The sequence below is a fragment of the Acanthisitta chloris genome, unplaced genomic scaffold, assembly GCF_000695815.1.
Source record: "Acanthisitta chloris isolate BGI_N310 unplaced genomic scaffold, ASM69581v1 scaffold4626, whole genome shotgun sequence".
NCBI classification, from domain to species: Eukaryota; Metazoa; Chordata; class Aves; order Passeriformes; family Acanthisittidae; genus Acanthisitta; species Acanthisitta chloris.
Genome location: NW_008678580.1, coordinates 83551 through 90767, shown reverse-complemented (window position 1 = coordinate 90767; position 7217 = coordinate 83551).

Below are 7217 nucleotides of genomic sequence, written 5' to 3'. Positions count from 1 at the left end.
TTCTTTCCTCAACTATTTTTCAGCATAAATCACTTTCCATTGTTGCTGTTCAACTGCCTAGCAGAAAAGAAAACATGTACAGACTTTGATTTTAATCACTCTTGCTAGTAAAAGAGAAATGCCACACCTGGTTTCTAAGTCAAAGATAACAGTGGATGGCCAATGCCTGCTCTGCAGTGGGGATGAACAGTGATGGTGATGACAAAGAACATGGGAGAAGCTCTACATGCCCCTGGCAGAGTGGCATTTCCCACTGCTCAGGAGTACATTGGTGGGACTTAGGTTTCAGCTGCCTCAGGTTGGGCCCATAGTGATAAATAAAAGAAAACACAGACTGAAACTCTGTCCCACAGTTGCCCTTTCTGCTTGGTTGTTTTCACACTTGCTGATCTGGTTTTGGGGGCCATTCCTAGGGGGCAATACCTGGTACATGAGTCTAAACACAGCCAGCTGGGTGGATCTAAGCTGAGCTCTTTCATAGAAGCGACAGCAGGGAAAAGTTGATGCCTTCTGACATGGGCATCACCTGCAGTCCTCATCCAAACCCACCAAAGACAATGGAAAAATCTCCTGGTGGCTTCACTAGTCTCTATGTCATGTCCTAAACTGAATTCAGGCCAACACGGGATCAGAACAATGTCACATACGTCACCTAAGCAGCTTTAGGCTGATGTCAGCAGAGTGGTTGGTACAAACTCTCAGCAGTGGGGTTAGTGTTGAGGGGTGAGGCATCCTGAGAGCCAGGATGGATGTTGGATGTCAGGCCCATGAATTTGTAACTGTGAGCATGACACAGTCCTGTCAGGGTAAGTTTTAAAAAAAGTGGCCTGTAGAATGATTAATGACAGAGCAAGATTAAATTGTTGTAGGTGAAAACTGTTAACACTATGCTTAAAGCAGCCTTGCTGTGCTCTCCCTCCACATAAGAGGTTTATTTCAGAAAGGAATGGGACTTTGCAAATAAGTTTTTCCAAGGAAAATTTTCACTTTGTTCTGGTGCTTTTTGCTACGTTGTAAACACAGGTGCTTTTTACACTTTCTCTGACTTTCCAAATTATTCCACAATTCCTGAGAATTTGGAAGGGACAAAAAGGATTGGGACAAATTAAAAAAAGTAAAACTCAGGCTCAAAGGATAGGTGGACTTGTGTTGTGTAAATACATGTGTATTTCTATATTCACTCTCTCGATACAAATATGGTTAATTTTGAAAATTTTCTTGTTGTTAATTCCATTTCTTGATTATTCTTGGTAGCACAGTAGATATATTAAATACTTGCCTAGCCTGTGCATCTTGGGAATAGCAATAATTTTTTGTTCTGAGTTTGTACATCTTCTGGTACTGAGCTCAGACAATACATTACTGAAGATTCTGAACACTTGTGCCACAGCAACAAGGACTCAACGTGTTTCCATCATTTTAGTGACAACCTGTGACCTTGCTGCATGCCATTAAGTGACAGGATTTTTAGGAATCTGTTGAGGTGCAGCAAAACATTTGACTGGAAGACAGGTTTTGCCAGGCTTTTTTTTCTCATGGCTACTGAGCACATCAAAACTGACTGGTCAAGGCCCAGACCCTCCTGTGCTTGGCACTAGGCATAGATCTGACAAAAGACAAGCTCAAAGAGTTGAATGTAAAGGATGCCAGGGTATGGCATATCTATAAATGCCATATGGCATTTCTATAAATCCAGATCCAGAAAGTTAAATTCAGAGAGAGATATCAGGTGATGACAAAAATAGAATTTCTCTTTTCCTTTATTATTTCTTCTGGGACGTAATGGGAAATCCTGCTGAGTGGTGTAAATTGATGTATCTTTGACCTCTGAGATTATATACATCCATGAGAGGGTTAGGGTTAGGGTTAGGGTTAGGGTTAGGGTTTGGCCAAGTAATAATGTGCTGTAAGACTGAAATACCTGAAACACAAAGAGCTAAAGTTGTTCTGTGCCACCCATAAGGCCAACCTTAGCTGCTGTAAACACAGTATTCTTTCTGTCTTTCCTGCAAAATACAGGCAAAAAAAAAGGGATGACAGAGACTCTTCACTGATGGGTTTAAAGAAATCTTTCTGTCTTTTGTTCCAAACCTAGCCATGTCAACTGGTTCACCAGAGCCATTCCCCTCCCAGAGAAGCACATGGCCATAGCCCAATAACCCCAGCCTTGCAAATGAACAGAAAAATGCTGCTCACCAGAGATTCCTAGAAATTTCAGTTGAAAGGACTCTCTGAAGGTGTCTAACCCAAGGGGGAATCCCCACTGGTGTATCAGACCAGTCATGGCTTTGTCTAGCCAAGCCTTGATGTCCTCCAAAGACAGACGTCCCATTTCTTCTCTTGGTTGACTCGTTACCTTCTCACCTTCTAGTGAGAAAGGCATTTTTCCTAACATCCAGCCTGAACATCCCAAACTGCCATGCATGGCCATTGTTGCTTCTACTGCCATTTGATACTATAGAAATGAATTTGTCTCAGCCATCTTCACCTCTTCTTAACAGGAGGACAAGGACATCAAAGCTAGACAGTAGTTCTTGGCCTCTTTATACATTACTTGCCTATATTGTAGAAAAGAAGGCACAAGGCACACATGCAGGCTAGGGACTAACTAGGACCTGAGATCACCCATGTTATTTAGTCCATAGTCTGTTTCCTGGCATTGTTTTAGCTTCTCATCCACATGCAGAGTATGTCCAGGGTTAACCTGTGGCACAACATGAGCCAAGGACTGTTCCCAAAGACAGTATAGATGAAGCTATCCAGTATTTTGAAGACACTGAGGTTTAGCTGTACAGTCATACTCCATGGTACATCTGTGCCCTTGGTCACAAAAATGGCACGTGACCATGACTTATTATATCTTATTTTTATGTTTATAATATCTACATATATAAACATCTTCCAGAACATTCCACTCTTAAGTGCCAGCTGCCAGCCCTACCTTTGCACTCTGCAGCACTCCCTTCATGCCACCTCTGGGGACAACATGTAAACATAGAATCATAAAATGTTAGGGGTTGGAATGGATCTTACAGATCATCTAGTCACACCCCCCTGCCATGGGCAGGGACACAATCCCACTTTGATGGTGCTGCTGCAGTATTCTTACATAATTTCAAGTATTTTTACTTAATATATATATATGTTTAAATAATAATTTTATTTTAGGTCACAGGGACAGTACTTGGAGTATATAGGAGAATGCAGGGTTAGGTTCCAAGCAGCACAGATATGGTCAGTCTGCTGGAGAGACATAGTCCTCAGCAGTGTGGGTGAGATCACCTCCAGAAGATGATGTATGAGCTGTGCTGATGTAGGTACAGATTATTCCTGGAAAGATGTCTAGAACAGGTAGTTGAGCCTTACTGTGGTTTCCAGTATCATGAAGGAAGCACTGGGCAAACAGCTCAGTCTTACTCTTGGTAATGCAGGTCAGCGTGGTCACTATAACACATCCTAACTGATCCGAAATGCAGGTGAGCCAGGGCAGAATTATTTTCAGGAAGTATACACTGCAGAAAGAAAAGTCCCATTACAAAACTTAGCACATCCTTTCTCTGCCTGCTCTGGGATTTTGCTACTCAGGGACTATGAGTAAGAATGTTACCAATTCACTGAAAAGAACTGGAAGCAGAGCAGAACAATAGCAGATGGAGAATGAATCTGCAAGCCAGTCTGGTGAATTTTGTCCTGGACAGTAATCCTGCATCACCTGTGGTCAGCCATGAGGATTTGGCCAATGACATGGGAGTTACTAGTCTTGATGAAGGACCTCACACTCATCTTGGAGATGGGCAATGAACAAGAATAATAAATAAAACAATCTTCAGCTTGAAATGAGTGGACTATGGAAATATTCAGCACAAGAGTCTAAGTGGAACAATTGTTCACTGTACTGTTATCAAAATATTGAAAATCTGATGCAGCCTGAAGAAGCATTTGGATAGGGAATTTAAAACTGAAGGCATTAGCTGTTTGAATAGCACAGTTTTAAACAGTGGAGCTTACTGCCACAGGCCTGGGCGAGGGGCCAGCATCACCCTGGGAGGTACAACTTTCCCATGCAGGCTGAGTGTGCTGCACTGGGTCAGTCCCTTTTGTTGAACTCTCAGCTTGGCACAAGTATCTCCTCCCACGAGATGAGTGGGAGGCAGCTCTGCATCCACACAGGGAGATGATGGGTGAAACCAGTGTGCTCTATCCAGAGCTGTCCCCAGGAGTGCTGGGGATGAGAGCACTTTCCCCAACAGGGGACAGGCAATGGGACTTGGTGTGATCACTCAGCAGAGCTCTCCTGGAGCCCGAGAGAGGAGCCAGGATCCCTGCCCAGTGCTCTGCCAAGTGATCCCTGTGGGATGATCCCCATGGGATGATTCCCTCTGCCTTGACTATGGGGCATGAACATACACACTGCTGGTAGTCAGCAGCCAGATAGAACTTGTGCTTTCATTGACCCCAGCTAATTAATTTGCAGCATTGATTGCTTTTTACGATATATCTGTCCCTCATTTAACATTTGGGTACTACAGCTGAGAACAAATAAATCCAAAACTAGACAAGCTGATTATATTGGTAGCATAACATAAAAGTCCTGTTAGAAACAACTGAGTTGGCTTTATGATCTGCTATAAATAAAGCCTTTAACATCCCAAACTAAAAATATTTGAGCATTGCCACATAGCCAGGGCTCCCAAATATTTGTTCCTTATCAGGAAATTAAGTTTCAGGGGAAGAATTTTTTTACTACATTTTAAATTATTTTTTCCCAATTATGAGCATTTCTAAACAGTCACTACAAAAAACCCAACACATGCATAGCTGGGAGTGTTGTCCCCTTGCAAATAGGAAAGGAAATCTGCACAGATAACAGCACTGATGTGAACCCTCAGAGTGTGAAGCCTTGCAGGACTTCTCCCATCTTGTTCTCCCTGTCATGGCCTGTGGGCTCCTGCATTTAATTCTTACCCAGAGACCAAAATAGATAGATTTAGCAAATAAATCCCAAGCCTTACAGCTCTGAAGATAGCAGTGTCAGGAGGGAACAAGTTCTGAGCCCATGATGTGACACACTCTGTGAGAGAACCCAATGCCTCATAAGCTACTGGATAACTCATGGGAACAGGAAAACAGCACGCTCTAGTGGGGAAATTTTTAAAGTATTTCAGAAAAATCTATGAGAAAACAAATCAGTGCACTGAGTACTCCATGTGAAAGCAGCTGTTGCTTCCTCCCTCCGGTGTTTCTTCTCCCATCCCTGTGCATCTCACATCACTTGCTGCCTCTCGTTAGCCTGAGCAAGGAGACAGTCCTGCCAAGGCTGTCCCACCTACTGTCACAGTTTGGGCTGATTTCTGTTTCAGGAACCAGAATTGGGTCCTCTCCCTCTGGATTGCTGAGTGCACTTGGCACAGAGTATGTTTCCCTGTGCCAGTGTGGCCAGGCCAGTTAAAAGGGAGTGGGAGGACAGGTGGGGTCAGTGAGGTGCCCAGTTAGCACAGCAATTAGAAGGCTCTTTCCCTCTCCCTTTCATTGTCACCCAGTGGAAAACTCTGTCTCCATTAAGAAGGGGAACTCATTACTGGCGAAACAGACACTAATCAGATATTAGTTGTAACCATTAATGAAAAAGCTAATGAGGTGCTGAGATCCCCAACGATGACTGAAATGAGTTAATCACATCTTACTGCTCAAAGGCCCATTAATCTGCATGCATGCTGATGTTTACCATTCCTTTGCTTATTGTAGGAAATAAAAGCACTGTTTCAGCTTCATTTACTTGCATCTGCTGGATCTCTTTGCTAAGCTGTAAATTCATGAAGCTATGGGCCAAACTTGCAACTGGTGACAGGAATGAAGCTCCTTTAGCCCCCAGAAAGCCACCACAGAGAGTAGTATCACTGGCAGAATGGAACCCACCTTCAGGGAAGGAAGCATTGTGCCATCCCAGGGAGGGAAGCAAACACCATGCCCACAGACACATAAAATGGTGATTTCTTGTTGCCCCTGGCTATGGTTTATTCCAGCTCCTACAGTAACAGGAACTGAAGTGCCATCAGTGCCCCAGCTGCACTCCTCCTGAAGAAGCCTGTAGGTATCACTGGCAGAATGGAACCCACCTTCAGGGAAGGAAGCATTGTGCCATCCCAGGGAGGGAAGCAAACACCATGCCCACAGACACATAAAATGGTGATTTCTTGTTGCCCCTGGCTATGGTTTATTCCAGCTCCTACAGTAACAGGAACTGAAGTGCCATCAGTGCCCCAGCTGCACTCCTCCTGAAGAAGCCTGTAGTTCAGTTGCTCTGCTCTCCTCTAGTGGTGAGTAGTAATCTCACCTGATTCCAGTGGAATATCTGTGGGATGGGTGAGTAATTGGAAACAAGGAGCAACTGAGGTAGTTTTGTGTAAATTTGACCTAAAAATTATCTCAGGTGTTGCTGGCAATATCTGCTCTCAGACTTCAGGAAAGGTCTTAGCACCTCTGGAAATCTATAGGCTTCTTTAAGTCTCTAGCTGATTTTAATCTGGCTGGAACAGAGTTGTTATGCTTCTTCATAGCAGCCCATATAGTGCTATGTTTTGGATTGGTGGAGGAGGAATGAGTGATTGTGTGGTGCTTGCCTGCTGGCTGGGGTCAAATCACAACATGTCTCCCCAAAAGCATCACCAGCCTCATTTACTCCTGGCCCACCCATTGATGGACCAAACAAATACTTTTTTCCCCAAGATTTTCTAGAAGGTCCATTGGCATTATTTTTCTGTAGCCTGTCATGACATTTCCATCTGTTTATTTCTATTTCCTTACCTACCTATTGAAATCAAAGCCTCAAATGACAGTCTGTCAGCTTGCAGAACATCTCCCTGCAGCCAACCCTTTGATGTCTCCAGCAATGAACCATCAGTCTGTCCCATGACTCTGCCCATGACTCCACCACTGCAGGCAGAAGCTTTGTGCCTCATCAACATCTTGGGGAACTTGCTCACACATACTCACCCTCTGATATCTGAACATGAGGATGTGTTGTACAGAGTCCTTCAACATTTAAAGGAGAAAGAACAGTGGAAACAGTGATAGGACAAGGGGAAACAGTTGTAAAAAAAAAGAGCAAATATTTTGATTAGATGTTATGAAGAAATAATTTAATGTGAGGGTGGTGAGGCACTGGAACAGGTTGACCAGAGAAGTTGTGGATGCCTCATCCCTGGAAGTGTTCAAGG